This window comes from Camelus ferus, chromosome 2 (assembly GCF_009834535.1).
Source record: "Camelus ferus isolate YT-003-E chromosome 2, BCGSAC_Cfer_1.0, whole genome shotgun sequence".
NCBI lineage: Eukaryota > Metazoa > Chordata > Mammalia > Artiodactyla > Camelidae > Camelus > Camelus ferus.
The window spans coordinates 59,939,232-59,963,045 of record NC_045697.1 but is presented as its reverse complement, the minus strand read 5'-3'; the positions used below and the strand labels follow the sequence as shown (position 1 = coordinate 59,963,045).

At 33.5% G+C, this 23,814-nt stretch overlaps 1 long non-coding RNA gene across 1 annotated transcript in view; it reads right to left on the bottom strand.

Moving 5' to 3' along the window:
* Window positions 1-942: 942 nt before the first annotated feature.
* Window positions 943-23,814, bottom strand: part of LOC116657451 — a 176,399-nt gene continuing 153,527 nt past the window's right edge. Inside the window, exon 5 of the long non-coding RNA XR_004312522.1 lies at window positions 943-1,215. This is a non-coding gene — a long non-coding RNA (uncharacterized LOC116657451). The remainder of the gene's footprint in view (window positions 1,216-23,814) is intronic.

The window sequence follows — 23,814 nt, the reverse complement described above, 5'->3', positions numbered from 1 at the left end:
CTTCTTAGTCCATATTCAGTGATGTGGACAGAAGTAGCTGGGCTGCTGTCACATATATACCAGGTCATAATTTTCATTTATTTGATTTCAGTTCATTATTTTATGGGCTTTGTTGTTGTTGTTGTTATTGCTATTGTTTTAGTTATGTTTTCTGAGCCCTAGTACATTGCTGTGGATTCTACACATTTGGCCAGAGGAAGCAATGTTGCCATGAAATCTGTTTCACAAAAGATAATTTTTATAAGTACCACTGTGTGTATGCACCAGGGGAAATAATGGAGGTATATTCTATTTTTTTTATTGGTTACCTCTCTTTTTTTTTTTTGTCTTAAATGACACAAGTATTTTCAAAAAGTGAAATAAAGATCTTTTTAGTTAGGATGATATATTTCATTACATTTCTAAATTTTAGAAACCATTATTGTGATATAAGGGTAAGGGAAGAATTTTGTAGTCCTGACATAGCTACTCACAATCTATTTAATCACTCTGAGTTTTAGTTCCTCTTTTATGAAATAGAAAGTAGTAGCTATTATTAAGTACTCTGGTTTTTTAGTTCAAATTTCACATCTCAATTCAACACAAAACAGAATAAAGAATTTTAAAATAGACAAAATAAAGATATGTTCACTATATTCATTAATTGAGCCAAATTTGGGAAGGGTAATGCACTTAAGAAAATTCAATTAAAGTTCAAATAGTTAGATGAATTTAAAAGGTAGATATAATTATGAATGGTGATTAGATAATACAATATTTCAACAGTTGAATCATCTGGTAGTATTTTAAGAAAAGACAAGACTAGTACTGAGATGCAACCTAGATTATTTACATACTTCTCCATCTCAATAATAAGGAGGCTTTGGTTAAAACACAGCATTCAGGAGAGAATCAATGGAATTTAAAACTTCCCTACATTACAAATAATAGGAGTCTAAATAGCAAGACTTTAAGAAAATTTTAATAGATACATTCACCTTTATTCTGGTAACAGACATTACATCTTCAAGATGTTACACAAGTGGAAGTTCAATTGATTTTCAAAGAGAGGCAACAAATAGTTATTTGGCTAAACATTGCACAGATGCTTGGAAGAACTTTCTGGCTGAGATGATGGAGAAATGTGAGACTTGGGTTCCAAATAAGATTGCAGATTCTCATTCCTTAAAGATAAAAATAAGATGTCTATCTTCTTGGGATTACTTTACTGCAGACCTAGGATTAAGGCAGGGAGATGAATGAAGTAGGCATTAAACTTTCATTCCTGCCTGAAACTCAATGAATTTCTTGAAATCACCATTTTCACCTTGGAACAGATTCAGCAATGCAGCAAAATTACCAGGCAACCCAATTTCTTAGTGCTATAGCAATGTTACAGATAATTAAATAGAAACTGGGGTTTTGTCCTGGTTTCAATAAATTGGCCAGCTGGACTACCAGTAACATCTCCCCATGCAGTTATAGAGATCTAGCAGTGTGTTAATAAAAGCCTCGGGGAGGTCCCACACACTATTGGCCATTTTCTACATGAGATGTAACTCAGCAATTTCAAAATGTCTACCTAGTACTCCTGTACCAAAAAAAAGAAGAATATAAGAGAACATGGTATGTGTGTGCATGTATATGAGTATGTGTAAGTGGGCTAAAAAATATTGGAAATTAATGAGACATTGTGGAGAAATGACTAACTTCTCTCTCCCTGCCCCCATATACAGCTTTACTAATCCAACAACTCTCTAGCTGTTAATACTTAGTACTCAAAGGAAAAACATATTTGCAATTTAATTAAAGCACAGGCTGGTAGGTTATATTTAGAAATTCTATGGTAAAGGCAATTTTTGTCTCCCCACACCATTTTTCTAAACCAAACTTTCCAATACCTGACATTTCTTACATTTGACTTGCTAATGCTGTTAACATTGAAATTAGTCTAATAGAAATAATAAGTGAAGAGTTTAAAAATAATAAGAATAAAAAGTGATGTTTAATTAAATTTACTTAGCTATATAAGCATAACATAAATAATATCATTCAACGTTTTTGAATAATTTGATTAGCTGAAGGTTGTCTACGGAGGAAAACAAGATGAGGGGATAAAATTGTGTATCTTCTACATTTTGCTCATGAGGCAGAGAAGATTATATTTTCGTTCATTTATTCAACAAGTGAAATTAACAATACTTATGATTTTTAATAGAATTGCTACAAAAAGTTAAAATATTACATTTTCCAAATTTATGGAAATATTAAATGAAATATTATGTTCTGATAGGGCTGTTTCTTGCTTAGCTTGTTAAAGAGAAAAGAGCTGTAATTATAAGATCCTCTCTCTAGGGAACCAATTCATGACTATAAATTTCATTGCAATTTTCCCACTTATCAGAACAATTTGGAAATTATACATTTCTGGGCCTTTTATTTCAAATCCAGACATCACAACACTTACATGTTTTAATAAATCTTAAACTGACATGCTACTAACTTTCAAACTAAAGTTTTGGAATATTTCCATTACCCAAATTTTCTTTTTGTTTGATTCTCCTTTTCTTATCTGTATATGTTGTAAATATTACCCGAAAAACGACTGAGTATAGACTCTAACAAAGAGCCTTACTACAAATCGCCCCTATGATATTTGTGGCACTTTTGTCTATAATTAAAAAACAAACCTAAGAAATTTCTAAATCATAACACACTCTTACAACATAATGTAGAATCTTAAGAAAAGAGGCAATATTTTCGTGATATGTCATCCTAGACAATCAACAAATTCTTAATAATTGATCAATAAAGAGGCATGCATATACATTCATACAAGAAGACAGTAGGCATAAATATAGAGAAAGATCAATAAGAATTATTACTACAATGTTAATAATGGATATCTGTTGTAGTGGGATTATATTTCAATTCTACTTTCCTTTATACATTTTCAGTTTTTAAAATTTTCTATAGTAAGCATGTATTAGTTTTATAATCATAAACATAACCATTACTTTTAAAGACTTGTTTCATGGTTAAATAGGAGAAATTATATGCTTAAATAGTAAAGACAGTATGTCTGAAGAAGGAGGAAAAAATAGTTTTATGACAATTTAATCTCTGTGCATTAAACTGATAGCACTGAAAACAAAAAAATTTCATAACTCTAATATGCTTTATAAAAATAAACTTCTTACCACTAATCCTTTCCACTTTCTATGCCTTATGGATTTAGAACTGAATGTCATATGTAAATTTAGCCTTTACTTTTTAAATTTAGCAGCATCCAGAGTAATTTTTCACTTGATAATAGTTCAAATAACTTCACTTAGACTCTTCAGTAACTTGCTTATTATTTTCACTTATTGTTACCTCTTTCCCTCTTGAGAGAGGTCTAAACAAATGCAATATGTGATTAGAACAACAGAAGCATATATAAAGGGTAGATGCAACCCAGAAGAAGGAGAAATTAAACTGTTTGCAAAGAACATGAAGTCATGCAAATTTCTTCAGCGTTGCTATCTGAGATTAGAAGAAAGTACAGTTCTCCAGGACCAGATGTCAGAAAAACTGGCCTATTTAGCGTCATCTTTGATTCCGTCTTCCCTTTCACTCCTCAGCCTCCTGCATCAACAAGCCATTAAGTTTCGTCTGCTTTCCAAATATGTTCATTTATTAACCATTGCTGGTGCTTCCTGCCAGTCATTCTTCTATCTTTGTCCTAAATAACAGCGATGGCTTCTGGCTGCTATCCTTGATATTAGCCTCTCTGCCCAATATCCCATCTCACTCCCATCTCAGAGTTTTTTGAATTTCTGAAACTAACATTTACTCATTCCAACACACTGCTTAAAAAGGTAACAGGACACTATTATTCATGAATAATCTCCAAAATACTAATATGACCCCTAAAGCCTATTCAAACATGATCTCAAATAAAATTCCAACTTCTCTTTAGTAACTAATTCTGCCCCACCAACACATTTCCATCTATAATATACCCTGCACCTCCCTCATTAATTTCTACCTCTCTGTATTTTCACTGCTTCTCTGCCTCTGCTCATGCTTAACCTCTGTCAATATGGCCCCATAGTGCCTTCACCTCTTCTGAGTTCCAGGTGAATTCTGTCTCACCTGTAAGGGTTTCTTTAACACCCCTACTCCTTTTCCATTCTAATAGAAGTAATAGTTCTTTAATCTGTATTCCACTGTCTTTTGTAAAAACTTTCATTATAAAATTTAGCACACCTTGTCTCAGTTTTTGCAAATTGACATTTTCTTCACTATGATATGAACTCTTTCATGGTGAGAATTAAATATGTCTTTCTTTGCATCTAGTATATTAAAAAAGGAATGAAAGAATATTCTGATATCTAAAGCTCTCAAATAGTTCCTTTACTCTGTATCATATCTAAGATCAAAACTATTATATTCATTTTTTAATTTTGTAATACATTTCTGACAATGCATCCTTTTCTAGTAACTTCACATTGCAAATGCACACAATTTTTTAAATACTGATTTCTCCATGAAATATATCCTATTTATTACTCAATATAATCTAACCTCCCATTAGCTAGATTATTTTTGAATATCAGTAAATTCCCTTTTAAATAGGATAAAATTAGAATGGCATTTACATGGTGCTTTTTTAATTGGCAATTTTTAAAATAGTCAGAGGTGCAATTTCAAATACTTCTTCTGTACATAACTAATGTCTCATAGTTACTTCTTTCTCAAAGCTAGCATCTCCATCCCTCTCTAACAGTCAATAAAACAAAAGAAAAAAATACAAATCACTTGAGTTTTACTAGTGAGAAATAATGCTTCTGTGGGTTTTGGAAGTGCTTTGCAAGTGCCTGCTTTTATCTGGAGAATAATTTTAAACAATAGAATAGTTAAAAGCTATCACTTAGAGATGCTTGGCTTTAGTGTTTAAAAAAATTAAACTTACACGTTTTCTGAAAATGACTTTTTTATCAAACTTGAACTCATTTCCTTTTTTCAATATGTCAATAAGATAAAAGCTTTTTTTCCTCCCCTTTAAAAGCTACTATTTTTACTCTGGATAACTAAAAGAAATATCAGAATCATAGAAATTCAAATTCTAGACTTTTCTAAGGAATAGTATCTGAGGTTTCTTTTTTTTTAAATTAAACATGAAAATGATAATTATTAAAAGTTGGTTTAGAAATTGTTGATGTATATTTTCATGATCTTTATTTCCACAGTATCATGAAAGAACAAAAGTATGTTCAACTTGCTATGAAGTTACTTGGATAAATTGGATAAGAGGATTTAAAAATAAATCTAAAGACACCGGGCAGTAGTGTTAACAAAAATCAGTCAGTATGTTGTAAGAAAACTGTGGATTCTATTTGTGCAGTCAGTGGACTGTTTTTATTCTTGGTAGCAAAGCACTATTCCTTCAGATTGGCAAAATAATTGATTTTTCTTTGTTATAAAAATACTTTAAAATTAAAAATAGAAACATTGATATTTAAGTGATATGTTTCTCATTCCAGCATCTTTTGAAGTCAAACAAGGTAAAGGAAAAAAAAATGTTATTCCCTATCTTTCCTATACCAGTTAATATCACCAAGAATGTTGTTCCTGTTGATTTTCTCTGGCTCAAAGTTTGTCAGGAGGAATTCCCAGTATCTGTAAACCTGCCATCTTTTCCTCTATTATTTTGTGACTTTCCGGCTATTGAATAGATGGACTGGTATCCAATGTACACTTGACTCTCCACATTTGCTTACAGCTTGGCACCCACACTGACCTCCCCCCGCTCCCCAGGAGCCTGCAAATGAAGGGAAATGTATCTTCCTTAGCCACTCTGCCCCAATGGGATAAGTTGTTTCCAGTGCCAAGACAAGTGGTGAAAAAACTTTGTCCTCGATATGCTTATAGTATGTTAAACAAAGCAGTAATAGTACCAAAAACAACAATGATACTAAACAGCTGTTGAACACTTAGAGTAGAAAATGGACTGAGTTTTAGGCTCAAACAGCCCAACCTGTTCTCTCAGAAATTCCAGGGATACAAGGATTATCGTGCCTATTCTCGGTTACTTTCCACTTTTCCTTAGTGGCAGGCACTTGTCCTAGGGAATGAGGCTTGACACTTAAGAGTCATAGTATCAGCGGAAGGGAATAGCATGTTAAAATGCTAAAAGCCAGACAGTGAGGAGAGAGGATGGGTCTTCAAAAAATGGAAGGTTCCTGTGCTTTAGTAGGGCTGAAGCTTAGTATAAGAAAGGAAAAGGATGACAGAAGAAACTACAGTAAATAAGGAAGCAAATCATGAAAAATCTTGTAAGCCTTTTTCAGACCTGATGCTCAGGAACAGTTAAAGTCTTAAGTACAAAACACAGGTTCATAGTAAGTTGTAGAGAGGCCATTGTAGTTGGAGTGTGAATAATGATGTGGATGGGAGCAAGACTGGTAAGGAGAGGTCAGTTATCAGGTTGCTAGGTTTATCTAGAAGACATTAGTGATGGCTTGGTCTAAGGCAGAGTTTCTCAACCTCAGCACTATTGATATTCTGGATTGGATAATTCTTTGCTGGCAGGGGCTGTCTTGTGCATAGTAGGATGTTTGGGAGCACCCATGGCTACTACTCACTAGATACCAGTATCATCCTTGCCCCTAGTTTTAACAAAAATATCTGCAGTCTTTGTTAAATGTCCCCTGGGGGCAAATACCTCCCTCCATCTCATTGTAGTGCCAACCCTAGTCTTCTCCCCCTTAGGAAAACTGGTCTGAGATAATGGCAAAGGGGATGAATAAAAGTGGGGAACTGGGGTAACAGTTAAAAGATACTATCAGCAGTAAAGTGATGATCTATTGGTTATAAAGTTTGAGGTAAAGAAATAGGATATTTGAACTGGGAGGAGGGATATAGCTCAGTGGTAGAGTGCATGCTTAGCATGCATGACAACCTGGGTTCCATCCCCAGTACCTCTATTAAAAAAACAGTAATAACGAAAACAAGGTTAAAAACTACAATAAAAAATAAAATTTACAAAGTGATGATTTAAAACAAAAAAAGATACTTGACTAAACCAAGAATGTATGTTTTACTTTCTACTGGGAATGATACAGGTTTTTAAATAGGGAGGTGACGATATCAGATTTACATATTTGAAAAATAAATAGTATATATACACATATATGCAGATACATACACATGACTTAGGATATTATTATAGTAGTTCAGTGTGAAATAAAGAGCATCTCAACTAAAGACAAGACAGTTGAAACAGAAGGAAATCTAATGGTAAAGTTTTTGATGACCTTCTGGGGGAATGAGGTAGGCTTACATCAAGGGTCACTCCAATCTTTCTAGTTCAGACAACTGGATGTATTATGTCAACATTGACTATTACAGAAAATACAAAAGAAGTAGCAGATTTGAAGAATTAGAGGTCAGAAACCATATTAATCTTAGCTACCCATCACTAACAATGTTCTGAAACATAATTTGTTTCTTTTTTGGAGAGTATATGTGGTTTCAGGCACATAATATGGAAAATCAAGGACAAAAATATACTTTAATATTTTTATAGAGAAAATGTGCTCCATTTTGGATGTTAAGGTACAATGCATTTATTTGCACTGTTAGATTAAATGAAGATAAGCAACAACAAAAAGATGCATGGAAAGCTGGAGAGGAAAGAATTTGCAGAGTCAGAGCAGAGTGAAAGCATATGATTATTCTTGAGAGGGTATTAGGAGAGCCCATCCTCTTGGACTCACACAGGATGTTTCTGCTATAATAAAATACTGTTCTATCAAGTCCTTATTAGGCACTTGAGGTTCACTTTTCTTCTTCTAATGGTAAATGCAGGATATTGTTTGTCAGAAACCTACAATTTTTGCATGCCAAGTCACTATTTCCCCTGTAAGCATAAAAAAAGGAAACTAAAGCTTTAAAAAAAACTATTATTATTATTATTATTATTAAGCTGGCAAGAACCAAAATAGCATCTTTTATGGAGCATAAGAAAATTTGAAGCCTTTTACATTTTACTTAAAAGAAAATCATTTTGGCAAAGATTATTTCACCTTTAAAGGATGCTTTCTTATTCATTCTGAAATCCTCAAACAAGGATTCAAATAAAATAAGGAATACCTGAAAATATAGGTTTCACTATTTAAACTGCTGGAAATGAAATTTTAGCTTAAATTTTAGCAGGATTAGAGAATCTAATCTTGTGTTATTTCATTCTATTTTCACACTTCTAAGGAAATGTCTTTGGAATAGATTTTTCATTTATTTATGTTCAAGATATAAATCAATGTTCAATATAAACTAGTCAGAAAAGGATCATCCAGTATTAATTATAGTTACCATTTGGTGTGCAAGCTTTCGTATCTACACTGATTATGTAAATATTTTCAAAACTGTGATCAACATGTTTTGATAACTTCATTAATTTCCTGTAAAGGCACTGAAATCATATACATATGAATCTGTAAATTTTTTTTCTGTTTAAAGGATATGCCAGAACTTACTTAACCCATCTGATTAAGAGTGAAATGTAGAAGTTGTATCCAATATTTGGATACTATAGACAATGTCAATATGACTGTATTGATATATAAATTGTGAATCATTTGTTCAAATCTTTATTACATACTTCTGGAAGGAAATTCCTAGGTTAAAAGGCATTATGACTTTAGAAATTCCTTTTAAGATGGGAAGTGTGTTGATTTGTTCTTGGATTAGCCATGCATGATTTTGCCCATTTTCCTACATCTTTTACAACACAAGCCTGTTTCAATTGTTTAAATTGTGGAAACAATATAGATACAGTCCTGAATCTATTAGGAAAAGTCTGTGCATTATGTCCCACAGACAAAACAAAACGAAACAAAACACTTTGCATTAAAGGATAAACCATAAATACTTGATCCCCTTGTTTAGTTCTAGGCTCCAAAGTCAAAATAGTCCCTGGTATTTTCTATAATTTGCTGGTTCCCTAATGAGAAAAACTCTGTCCTTTATTTTTGACATCTTTCATCTGAAAATAAGAGCTTACCTTTGCGGATATAATGAAGACAATGTGAGAAAATGGTTGTTTTTTCACCACAAACATAGCAAAACGTAAATTCAGCAAGTTTGATCATCCTGCTGTACATTAAAAAAACTCGATAACTGGTTTTTTTGTTTGTTTTATTTTTTGTTTTTTAATTTGATGACCAGTGCTTTTGACGCCTGGACTTTTTTTCCAGTTCTTTGAAAGCAAATTTCTCTTATAAATGTTTTAGTCTCTGTATCTTTCTTTCACAGACGTTTGCCCATCTCACAGGCTAAAAATGATTTTTCAATTTTAAAGCAGGTTGCATATTTAATTACTGGGAATTTCAACATTTTGTTACAGGTTAATACTCCATTTGTATTTTTTCTTTTGCAAATGTCTTATTCATGTCTCTGTTCCTATTTCTATTGAGTATTTTTTTTCATTAATTACTTTGGTGCCTTATATGCTTATTATGTTGCTATTCATCACATATGACACTAATTTTTTTTTTGTAATTTACTAATATTTTTTATTGCCAAGTCATATAGAATCATTTTTTGCAAATCTATCATTACATTTCCTTGCACTACATCTTGTACTTTAGGAAGCCATTTTAACCCTGAAATTAAAAAGTATTCATCTATATTCTAATACATCTATTATTTTATTTTTAACACTTAAATTATTAGCTCATTTGGCTTTTAGCCTAAGGAGAACTAGATTCAAATAGCAACTTGATCCATTATTAGTCCAAAGTTTAAACATGTTCAGTGATCTTTGAGTCTCACTTTCTCACTTTAAAAGAAGGTTGATGGTATCTAGCTCATTAGGGCCTTGTAAGAATTAAATTAGATAATACATATAAGTGGTTTAACAGACTTCCTGCTGACAGTAAATAATAAAAACAGATGAGGAGGAAAACTTACGGATTCATACTTACTAAGAATGTATGTGAGTATAGATCATATATGTACAGACCAAACCATCTATAATTTACCAAAGATTCATTTAGATGTAGAAATTTGATTATTTGGAGAGTAAAGAGATAACTACTGTCAAAACATATATGAATATAGACTTGAAATTAATTTCGTTAGAATGTTTTCTGTTCCATTTGGAACAGAATGGCAAATTAAGCACTGCTCATGAATTCTGGACATACAGAGAAACTTTCTGCACATGGAAGCTACTTTGGACTTTGGAGTTTTAAGACTTTGCCTACTCTTTTAAATGGAATGATATAATAAATAATGAAAGGTTACCAGTGATGGCTGATCAACAAGCAAAGATAAACACAAAAATGATGCAAGACAGAGTGTTCCTGTTCAATAGCCTTCAAGTAGTTTCAGATTTAGATTACTTCTAGGCATCCAGGCATCTGAGCTATCACCAAGAATATCTAAATTGCTTTCTCACAGGTTCTACAAAGCACTCTCTTTACTTTATCTACTCATTTTAGATGGCACCTCATTGAATTTCTCCTAGCCAATTTACTTTCTGCAAAGCTCACATTTCTCTTACAATAGAGAAATTTCTTTAGCTCTCCTCTTGTAACTCTAGCTTAATAGCATGGGGGCTTTCGTTAAGTTTCACTGTCAGCAGAACAGCACAAATTTAACATTTATGTGATCCATTTTTACTAAATAGCAGAAGGAGAAAGTGTCATGCCAAGGGCAATGTGGGTATTAATTTTCTCTATGGTTTGTACAATTTCTTGAAGCCTTCCCCAAAGAAAATGAGTATGTTGATCAAACCTAAAAATTAGCTTTAATGTACATAAAACCATAGCATGAGTTACATGTATGCTATAGAAAAATAGAACGTTTCAGTGAAAATAAGCCATAAGAATTTAGAATTCAACTCATCTGGCACACAAGATATCAAAAGTATGAGAGTAAATGAGACAAAAATTCAAACCTTCTAAGAAAACTATCTTAAGGAGAAAAATATTAAGTTTATGTTTCTTAAATTGTTATTATATAATACATTTCGTATGTGTCTGTATTTAGGGTATTTTAATAGAAAAATAGAAATAAAATAAATTCACCAGTAATACCACCACTCAAAGATAAAAACTAAAAGTAACATTCAGTGAATCTTATTCCATTACTTAAGACTTCTCTACACACACACACACACACACACACACACAATGTCACCCCACACATGGTTTTGTTGTCTCCTTTTTTATTTAACATTAAATCATCAAGATGTTTTCTTGTCATTTCTTCATTCAACAAATATTTACTAAGCAAACATCAGTATGCCATTTATGCTGTAAACAAAAAATTACTTGCTGTTACCTTGTGAAATTTATATTCTTATTGAGAAGACAGGCCATGAACAATGACTAATTGGACAAATAACTAACTACAGCATATTTGTATGTACATATATGGACATAATTATAAATAATGAAGAAAATTATGAAAAGACTAATGAAGAACTGAATGGGATAGCTGCTAAAATCGGATGGTCAAAGATTGCATTCTACAGATGACATTTTTGCTGGGTTTTGAAAGATAAGGGACTAGCAACCTTTATGTGGTTGCTACACAGAAGCAATCTAAACAGAAAAAGGAAAAAATTATGAAAGTCCTAAATGGCAAAACTTTTATTTTGAAGAAACAATAAAAAGATGCCTATTTCAGAGTCTGGTGAGAAAAGAGAAGACAGAAGAGGATGCATTAAGACAGAAACCTAATCTTTTTTTCAATAAGATTGAGGCACTTGAATTTGGGCTAACTTTTGACTCCTTCTGGCCAACAGAATACAACAGAAGTGATACAATGCCTCTTCCAGGCCTAGCCTTTAAGAATCCAAGATACCATTTTCGGTTATGAATCCAGCTGTCATATATGAAGTTGATTTAACTTAAGGGCATCATGTTGTGAAGAGGCCCAAGCTAACTACATAGACATGCCATATGGAAGAACTCTGACACAACAAACATGAGAGTAAAGGTATCTGGGATGTGCCATCCCAGCTTGGCCACCAACTGAACGCAGCTGATTGAGGAGCCCCAGTTAATAACATAGGCGGCAAAACCAGCCAGCCAATCCCTGCTCAAGTTCTTGACAAACCAGATTATGAAAAATAGTAAGATCATTATTTCATACAATGTAATTTGGGGATGGTTAGTTACTCAGCAATAATTCAAAGAAACAATAAGCCTATATTATAATATGATTTATAATGGCATAAAATAAAATAATATTGTATGACATAATATCTGTAATATAATATAATTTCAGGTAGTGAGATTATTTGTTATTCTTTTCCTAAGCAAATATGATTTAATGGCATCTCCAACATTGTTATCAACATAATATTGAATCACTAATGAACACACTGACCATTAATTGAGTAAAATTAACCACGCTGCCCTATTCCCAGCGCTGAGAAAGTAAGTATTATTGCTGAGTAGTCTGTTAATAAGCCTCTCCAAACACCAGCCTCAGAAGCATTTTAACATTTTATTACATTGTCAAGTTGGCTATCTTAGAGCACGTTTTGAAGCTCTTATGAAATTGTTCTTCTTAACTCATGAAGAAGAACTAAAAAAGTATGTCTTTGAAATGTGGGGCAGTAATTTGTAATATATTCTCAGTTGGAATATAGTCTATTATTCTTTTTTCCATAGCATTGTTCTTTAGGAATAATACGGAGATAATTAGTCTTCATATTATTGTTCCATATTGTCTCCATATTATTCTTCAGTTACGTTCTTCAGTTATATATTCTTAGCACTTGGTAAATATAACAGTAAAGGTAAATTGATTTTTTTCAAATATCTGTGTTCCTCTAAGAGTCCTCTTTCAGATATTCATTTTATAAATACATCACATACAAACAGTAACCCTTAAAAAAGGAACTACAATAATAGTGGTAATTTTTCTACTCCTATTTTTAATATTCTATATTTTATTCTTAATAAATGTTGATATATACACAGAGATTAATGACCCAAATTAAATGTATCCTGAATTTACATTAGTAATAATTTTTGTTAAACTGTTTTCATTAAATTTTTTACTATTATATACTAGTTAATTAATTTATTTTGCATAAATAGAGGTACAACATACAAATAATTATTAAAGTTTCATAACTTAGAAAAATGATTTAAAATAAATTAAGAGTCAAAATATTCTATAATAAGAAAGAGCAACTAGAGAATTATATAATTAAGACAAATTTATCTGAAATTTTATGCAGTATGAAGAATACTACTTTCCACTTAATATATATTGTATTAATACCTTACTGGCATAGCTGTTGATTGTATAAGTTACATTTAATTATCTGTCACTCTCTCTTATTTGTATTCTGCTCTGCCTAGCACTATCCCAGATGTCAAGAATATAGTAGCCTTCATCCCATCAGTACTCATGAGTAAGATATACTGATACCAGAAATATAAATTACTATGCTCTTGTATGCATACTCAAATGATCCATACTTCCTCGAGCTGACAAGAATCTCTTAGACTACAAATGCTTGAAAGTGTTGAAATCTTTCTATGTAAGCTTAGTTTTCTAGGAGAGGAAAGCCCATTCCTCCTGTGATTCCATTTATCTCCTCAACCTGTGGAATCCGTATCCAGTCTCAGGGGATCCTCAGATACTTGACCAAGTGCCATTTCTGTCACAGTCACTTGATTGTTCCATGTAAAGTCATTCTATTTACTATGCATGGTTCTTCTATAACAATATAATTATGCTTTTAGAAAATTTATATTAGCACAAAATGGCTATCAGCAAAAGAGGATTAGAACATAGATGGTTTCTTAGTAACAAAATTAATTTTTCTACAAAATTTTTCTAAGGTTCTGTTAAAATGAATTCACAGTAGCTAAAAGGTGAGTTAAAAGCAAGAAGCAATACAACTTAAATGTACCCATCATTTCAGAAAACTTACTTTTGCCTAAGAGAAATGGCCTTTAGTTTTCTTTCAAAAGAAGAATTATTTTAAATTCAGAGCCTCTTACATATTTATATTTATCATTATGGTCTTTTTCAGTGACTGTCATCCTATCAACAAGTGAAATAGCTGGAAACCTTTTCCTACATATTTAGCATCAATATACATTTATGATTATGTATAATGCAGAGTTGTTCCAAGAGGATTGCTAAAGCTAAATTCAATTACTCTCATAAAAATTGAGCAACAAGAGAATTTTATATGCTAACCAACAATGTGGTCTCTAGTGACATTAACCTGAGAAATGACACTACAGATATGTGGCGGACAAACCCTGCACAAACCACCGAGGATGTCTACTTCCTGGTGCTCTTGCTTTTGTGTGATTCTCTCTCTTCCTGGGTGTGATTGGGTTCTATGACTTGCTCCTAACCCCTAGAATACGGCAATGGTGAGGGAATTTCTCTCCCATGACTAGCTTACATTTTACAGCAAAAGTAAAGAAATGTCACTTCTGGCATCATAGCATATGAATCTCCATTTGTTGAGAGAGACACTAAAGTCACTCTTTCTGCTGGCCATGAAAAAGCAAGAAGCCATTTTGTCAACTGCCTGTGGAGAGGCCTTCAGGACAAAGAACTGTGTGATAATTTGTTATGCAAATATAGAAAGCTAATATGTGATATTATTTTGCTTCATACCGGTGTATTCAGGACAACTATAATGTAAGCAATATTTGTTATTTATAAAACAGCAAAAAGAAAAAGGGAAAACTATTTTAGTAATATATTTTATTTAATATATTTATATGTTATTTATTATTTGTGTTTATATAGTATATTTTAAAATATTATATAATTAATTTGAATAAATATTATGTGATATATATTTATAATTTTTGTATATTATATATTTATATTTCATTTGACCCAATATAGTCAAACTATTATCATTTTAATATGCAATCAATATAAAGACTGTTAATAATATATGAAAATTATTTTCCACATCAGATCTTCAAAATCCAATGTTTACTCACACATAGTGCTGAATTAACCAATTCAGACACTAGATTTTTGTTAGGAATATTTTATCTATTTAAATTTTACAAAATTTATAGTTGAAAAAATAAGTTCACATAACAAAGTTGTTCCAAATATATTTAAACATTTTACAGTATCTCTGTAAGTTTTTTAAGTTAATTATGATTATATAAAATTACAAATTCTGTTCTTCATACACCAGAAATAGTTTGAGAACTCAATAGCTACAAATGATTAGTGGCTACTGGCCACCATATTAAACAGCAAAGGTTTAGACCATGGTTTAGACCATGGAATTCATGGCCCTGTTTTCTCGGGCTTTTGTTGATATGTCACATCTAAATCAATTGCCTAAATGTAATGAAACATAAAGGGTACTTGTTTCCAGTGCACTTTACCGGAGCTCCACCCACTCACTCTGTTCTGATTCTGGTATTTGAATTAGGTAATTATGATGCAAGTGATCCACAAATCACACTCTGAGAAAGTAATGCTGATGGAAGTTAATGGGGACAGGGATGAGGTAGTGGGAGTGGAGACTGGTTTGTTTTAATGCCTAGAGTTCCTCTGGGTATTGTATACTCCAGACCCTTCTGGATAAAGATAGCATTTTGGTCCTAAGAACATATTCCTGGAAAATAAAAGAAAAATCAAAGAAACAAATCCCAAAATGGAGACCATTCCCATGTCTTATGCAGAAAAATAACATTGCCCTTTAAGTAGACTCATCCTTAATGGAAATATATTAGTAAAGAGGAACACTGAGTTCCAACTATTGTTTGGAGTGTGCTTTTTTATCTCTGTTCTCCCTTGCTTTTATCCCATTTCAATTACTTCCTATTTCATTTTCAAGTTCCCATTCCTCCACCTGACCCTTAAAAGTAAATGTAGAGCAGAGCTTCATCCTCAGCTTTAGGTTCTTCAAGGTTTCTATCCAAATCTTCAGCTATCTCATCTACCTCAAGACTTCTGCTATCATTTATACAATGATGATTTTAACATTTTATTTATCTAGATCCGTATTTCTAAATTCTACCCTCATGTTATCATCACTTGACTGACTCACAGATATCTCAAACTCAGTGTCTCCATTTTTACATTCAATTTTTCTTAATTGTTCCTTATTTTCTCTCTTTCTAAATGTACTATGATTCACACAGCTAAAGCCAGACATCAAGGATTCATCCTTACAAGTTTCTACTGTATAGCACAGGGAACTATATTCAATATCATGTGGTAACCTATAATGAAAAAGAATATGAAAACAAATATATGTATGTGTATGTATGACTGAAACATTATACTGTACACCAGAAATTCATGCAACATTGTAAACTGAAAATACTTCAATAAAAATTAAAGAAAGGATTCATCTTTGATTATTTTTCCTTCTCAGTTTCCTCCTTTAGTTATCAAAGCCTAGCATTTTATTTGTTTACTATTTCTTTGACCCTTTTCTTCCTCTCCATTTCCACTGTTATTGCGTTGTCCATTGTATGACTACTTTATAAACTTTCATGTTAATTCATTGATTGATAATCCCACTTATTTTCTTGCCTTTAATTTCATCCTGCATGTGTCTGAATAATCTATATAAAACACAGTGCTATCCCTCATTGTAGCTTCTACAGAAAATGGCACCTCATACTTTTCAGGAAAACTTTAATTTCCCTGGTGTAAAACAAAACCACTCATGATATAAAACTCACTTATATCTCTGGCTTGATTGTTCTGTGCCTTGTACAGTTCTTGCTTCATATTATGTCCTCAATAAATTCTGAAGGGGTATTTGGTTTCTTTTACAAGAATCAGAGAACATACATTTTCACTCTTTTTCATTTCACTTTTATTGATTTTTCAAGTACTCACTTAACATTAACCAGGAAATTTACTTGAGAATGGCAAGTATCTGATTGTACTCCCTGTATGCGGTAATTTACAAATCTATAACATTATATAAATAAACTATTTATATACTATAAACTATAAACTCATATAAACTATTATCTTAATATAAGCTTAAAAGAAAATGTCTTATTAGCAGATTTTAAAAAATTAATATTATGTTTTTATTATACACGCAGGCCCATGAAATAGTGAACAGAATAGTAGACTAGGAGTCAGAAAACTTCAGTTTTGGCTGTAATTTTGCCAATAGCTAGCTTTATAACTTTTTTCAGATAAACTAGCCTCTGTAAGTCTCAGCTTACAGCTTTCTTATCTGTGAAATAAGTTGGTTAAACTAAATAATCTTTATTTCTCTTTCTACTTTATTATATTCAGGTCAGAAATGTTAAACAGAATAATGCCTTCTGCCTCAGAAGACTATATCAATTACACTCTTAAATATAACCACTAGAATCCTTTATCAAGGGTTTTCCATATGTTAAACCTAAAACTATTTTATGTTCTTGATACAAGATAGAGACAAAATAAAATGCATATTTGAGCAGTAGATTGACAAATTATATTTGCTTATAGTGAATAAAACTGTAGAGTATTTACAAATAACATATGAGGAATTTAGCCCTCAGCTCTCATAACTCTTCCAGATAGCATCATTAAAAATCATTATCACCCACTCAGCCTTGTTATTGTTTTTTCCTAATAGGAAAATTTATGTATTTCATTAGCACTCTTTTAATTTATGGTGAATTTATTGGTCAAAATAATTGTCGTCCAGAGTCTGAATATCCTTAATGTTTCCTACAGCAGTAAATTTCAGTAAAATTTTCAAGAATTTTAAATAATAATAGTAGGAATGAAAAATGTAAAAATCCACATTACAATTTTTTAAATGAAAATATCCTCTAGCTAATATATAAAAAGCATATTTCATTTGAAATAGTGAACTCCACAATAATTAGACCAGACTTCTCATTTTAAAAATATAATGGTAGTTTCCAACTTTGTCAACTTAGTAATTAAGTGTCTAATAATTGATAATGGCATTCCATATTATTCCTTATTACTCTTGATGGAAAAATCACTGTAAGGTAATAAAAAGGGGAGTCCATAGGAAATAATGTGCTTCTAATGAGATAGAAAAAGATTTCAAAGATGTTACTAGAAGCAGTACTGACAAGGAATTTCCTATGTTGGATTCTTTTGTTGTATTAATTCAATCAATGAATGAAGTATTTCTTAATTGTTAGATTTACAATCTGAAATTTCATCAAGAGAAAAAAATTCTAATGAGTACTCCTAGTCATTCAGCGAGAGAAATAAGAGGAATACTTACTATAAAAAAAACTAGGTAGAAAAAATACTATTAAAAAAATGCATGGCATAAATTTTACAGTCAACTCACTTCCCTGGGATTTTACCATTTGCTCTCAGAGTACCTTTTAAAATATTAGAGGACAATTTCTCAGGATAACAAAATATATTTTACTCTTGTCCCCAGTGAAAACGCATATTACATAGTATTGATTTGCTGCCTGGAGAGTTTACGTTGTGAAATCTGAAACTGACCCATACACAGAGGGCAGGCAAAGAGAAACAGAGGAAAGAGGCAGACCCCTCCAGATCGGTAGGTGGAAGTTTAATGAGGAAGGAAACTTTCATAGGAAGCTTGTCTTGGGCAGCCTCAAGACAACTAGATCTCCGCACCTGCCGGATAAATCTTAAGAGTTTACTTAACTGAGTTCAGTCACACTTATAGTACAGATGGTTTCAATAACATATTGCTTTTTCAAGGCTGCAACTTTGAAGTGGCTCCTAGGGCAGGAACAATGAGTGGAATATACATTCCAAGAACTGGGGATGTGGTGAAGAACCTCTTGTTGCCCAGGTCCAGCTCACAGGTTAACTGCTGGTCGTGTTCTTATGATGACCTTCAGAACTTCACCCCTCATGGCTGGTTCTTACAATCTTATATGTCCCCTTCTTCGAAAATGTGCCCTGAGAATTCAGCAAGGGGTTTCATTATGATTGAGGTGGTTCATTTGTCAGCTGTCTGGCTACACTTGTGGCCTGATCCTTAGGTGTTAATGGGACTGCAGTTTTAGAAATTTGACCTGGTTTGGGCACTGTACATGTTAGCCACTGGGGGAGGCTCACTGATAGGCTTGAGGAGACAGACTAGGAGTAAAATATGCCAGACCAGGACTCCCACATCCTCCCTGCTTTCAATGGCACAGGTTCCATTCCAGGTAGAGTGCATTTCAAGAGGCCCAGCTTGCAGCAGTGGAGACTGAGTAGTTCTCCCTTACCCAAGGGTACAAAGTAACTCATTCTGGTGGGACATCCCATTGCAAATTCCAGTAGATGCCTTTCCAAGGCATGATGGGCTTGGTGTTCTCAGCAAAATAGCACTTTGATCCACAGTGAGAGTCAGGACAAAGACTATCTCTCCTGACTTCTATACCTTTAGAGTGTTGATTGTCTCAGCAGGAGTTCCCAATCTGGTATATGGGGCATCAAGCCCTACTGGTTGATCATTAAAGTATTTAAATGTATTAAAGCCTGGGATAGTGTATTAGTCCACCCAGCCAAGGTGATTTTACTTGTTGGTAATTTAATCTGCTGGTTTAACATTCCATTTTTCCTTCTACCAACACTGCTGCTTACAGATTACAACCTATATAATTCTATAGGAAAGCTGGAACCTCCATTCAATGTCATGTTCAATCACTCAGTCTTGCATAGCATTACATTTGAAATGTGACCCACTGTCTATTCAACAAGGGTATCTGTACGTGACCTTCAGCTTCTTCAGTCCCCTAATGGTGGCAGCCTATTTTGTGTGGCAATAAGGAAAAGCTTGGGTTATGCCAGAAATGATGCCCAAGCGTCCACACAAAATGAGACATTCTTAGAATACTCACTTGCAAGGAGGGAGCCGATATAATCAATTTGCCTATCCCTCAACAGTTGGGAACTCCAGTGGATGGCACCAGACTCTTTTGGCAGTGTCTCGGGTGTTATGTAAAACACATGGGACACGCTGTTACTGCATTAACTAAGTCACTGTATTTCAGGGGCAATACAGCATCCTTGGCAATATCCCATCTCACCAAGAACTACAGTAGCTGTTCTTCCTATGCATCCAACCTGCTGTGTCTTCTAAAGGGTTAGTTGCTAGAGCTTGTATATGGGCTAGAATGTCAGCTTCCTGATTGCAAGGGAGAGTCAGAGCCTTAAAAGCTGAGACATGGTAAACAGTGAGGATTACTGAGGCTTTTAGAGATGAACCCAAATGCCTTTTCACATATACTGACCCCACAAGGGCCCACTTTATGATCATCTACGCTCACCTTAGAATCACCCAACTGTCCATGTAAAAGGTTAATGGCCAGGGCTCATGAGTGATGGATGACCAGTCAAACCATTGAGTTCAGCCACTACCTACTGTGGTTCATTCCTATCTCCATCCCAGATGGTATCAATGTTGGGCTGAATAGTAATGGCCATCCACTTGAGTGGTTTCCCTGACCAGACCCATCTGTGTACCAGGTACCAGTGAGAATTTCCCCCATTCCCTCTCCACAGGCTGTGGGGGTCACCATAGGAATATGAGTGGGGGCATTTATAGGATCTCTGTTTTCTGCAGGGTCTAGCCGAGCCTGCATTCTAGAGACAGCAGGCTGCAGGACAGGGTGCTCCCCTGCTGCAAATAGGCTGCCATTTAGTCAAAGTGGGAGTGTGAGCCGTGGCAGAGGTGGGTGGAACATACTCTCAATTTAACCTTCGATAGGAAGGAAGGTTCTTATTATGACATGCCATTACTTTGTGAGAGGATCTACCTGTAGGAGTACTGCATACATTGCTAGGAGCTGCTGCTCTGTGGAGATATATTGGGTTTTAGCAGTTTTTCAGAGTTGGGATCATACCACTTCCCAAAACTTGACAGCAGTGCCTGAGCCTTGAATCTCTGACAGCTTGTGCACCACACCCACCCCCCTGCTTTGCAAAATGGTACGCGATGGTCTCCAACTTAATTATCCTGCTCCCCAACCTTGTCTGCCAGTCCTGAAGCTAGTACAGTAGTGGACAACTGCATGTCCTTCTCTAACCTAAGTTCTTCTTCCCACATCCTAACTGGAGCTTCAGCCTCTGTCTGGGCATTGGTGGCCAGCAGAATTGCCCACAGTAGAGGCCAGGCTGCTGCACAGCCATTCATTTCCCTTCTTTGCTGCAGTGTGCTATGTGCAGTTTCTCAAACAAATGCATTAAACCAAACAGTGTTTGACCCTGTACTCTTGTGGTGGTCTACAAGCATCTAACCTATGGGCCACCCCTCCACACTTACAGGTCAGCGGCCTACCTGGGATTTCCTTCTTGGATGCAGTTTTAATAAGCAAGAGAACTTCCACATGAGGCTTATCTTTGTAACTGCAAGATCAGTAGACTTCTGTGCCCACCCTCCAGAATCTTGAGTTTATGTAGAAGTCTTAATGGGATTCAATCATGTGTACTGTCCTGATAATCTCAATAACACAGTACTCTCTCAAGGCTGCATCCTTAAAGAGGCTCTTGGTGTGGGAACAGTGGGTGGAACATGCATTCCAAGGACAGGGGAGAGCATAAGTTACCTCCAATTGCCCAGGACTGACTTAACTGGTCGTCACATCCTCTTGATGACTTTCTCCAACGCATAGGTGATAAAAATGAGGTCTAATGTGTGATTGTGTTTAATGATTATCTGGTCCTACTTTCTCAGATTTCATCTTGCTTAATTCCTCATTTGAGTCGTGAATTTTTCCTACTTGCGACATAAACAGCAAATTTCACTGCTGTGAAATCTGACTAATTCTTCTCTATATCAATATCTTATAGGAAATATGGTGTGGGGAACATTAAGGGGCTTTGAAATCAGAAGAACTATACTTTAAAATCTACAGGCTCAAAAGTTGAAGAGGAATTTTGAAATTCATTGACTGTAAATTTCTGAAGCATTGGTCAGAATACTGTAAGTTGTCAACAGAGAGCTCTCTTTTGATTTATAGTGAATCTATCTCCTTTCCTAAAAAAATCAGTGGAGAATGGTGATTTTTTCCCCTTCGTGTAGTTCTGCCATTCTCATTAGTCCTTTAGATATTAGAAGAAAAGAATTACATAAAATCAGAAAATATGCTAGACTTTCTAAACCAGTTAGGAGAGAAACAGATAAATGAAAAAGGAAATTTTTTCATAGTTATTCATTTGTTTCTCCATCACAATGAGTATTGGAAGATAAAAGATTATATGTGTAATGTTTTTTTGTTCCATGATAAGGTATTTCTTCCAATTTGAACAGAGGAAATTTTTGGCACAGTATATGCTATAGTTGTTTATAACATTTTTAAACATGGGAGGAAGAGTCTTTAATTATTGTAGTGAGATTTTTGAGGAAATGAGAGATAAACAATCCAGAGAGCAAAATAGGAGACAATTGGCCTTATAGATTTACTTACATACCATGAAAGAAAGGAAAAGACAAACACCTGAATGACCACACAGGTTAAGTGAAGCTGTAGTAATTTAAGTGCATTATTTTGAACATCTATTATTTTTTTAAGGAGGAAGAAAGTCATCATTTTGGAAAGTGGAGAGATAGTTTAGAAAGAAAATACTTTAGGATAGCAGAGAATTTAGGTAATCAGACAAAGGTAGGTGATGGCCTTCACCTACAAAGAACAAAGGTAGATTATTTAAGAGTACTCTCATACAGAAGAATTCTAAATTGTAAAATAACACCACACATTTTGACTAAGGCTAGTTTTCTTGGTGCCCAAATTCATCCTTACTCCTTTCCATAGTCTATAATGAAATATAAGCTTATCCTAACTGGATATTTCATGGATATGTCCATATAACTAGAGCAGATAGCCCTGGGAATTTAGTCTTCCTTTTCCTCAGTGGTTGCTGTTCTTCATTGCTGACCTAACTTTCTTTGAAGTAACTGGTCCAAAGCTTAAGAAGTTGCACATGAGTTAATATTTCTTATAAAAATGATGTTCTTTATGTTTTTATATAAGAAAGATATAAGTAGAAAAATAAATAAATTAACAAATAATAAGACACATACATTACAGGGAAGGAGGAAGTATTTACTTAAGTTGGATCAGCAGGGGAAATAAAATAAAGTGAGTATGTGAGTATGTTAATTCCTTCCCTTTTCCCTTTCTACCATAGAGATGGCTACTGAAATTATTCCACATTCCTGAGAAAATTTTGGAAATTGGTGAAATTTTTGGAAATTAATTTATTTTCTACTTCAATAAATTAGAAGTGAGAGAAATTGAGAGATCTGAGAAAAAAAAATTTTGTGAGTGGTGTATTCACTATTTTCTAACTGCCTTTTTTCAACAAAAAGATAAATAGTTTCCAGTTTAGATGATTGCTTGAAGTGGTACTAAAATCAAAAGAAGTTATGCCTGTGGCAATTTGTCAAAACTTTCAACAGGCAAATTTTGGTTGCAGATGGTTGCAGATGCAACTATGGTTGCAGATGATGGGAAATAATGGAGAGGAAAATACATTAGTAAACTTAAGGAAATTCTGAGAACTGAAGACTATCAAAAAGAACAACATATGACATAAATGCTAACATATTACTTGGCTTAATTTCTTTATTTCATATTTCTAAAAATTTTAATAATTTTCCAATTTATCTTCCTATCTCCATTCTACATCATTCTAATTTCATGTCAATTTAACCACTAATAGACTTTTTAATTTGTTTTCAAATCTAACAAGTTTGTTAGAGATGTTAAGGATATTATTCAATTGATAGTTTTCCACATCATCTTTAGTAAAGTTTGATAGTTAGCTCTACTAATAGAAAACTCCATTTTCATACCTAAATGTTGTGAATAAGGACTGATGACACTTGCCTTCATTCCTCATTAACAT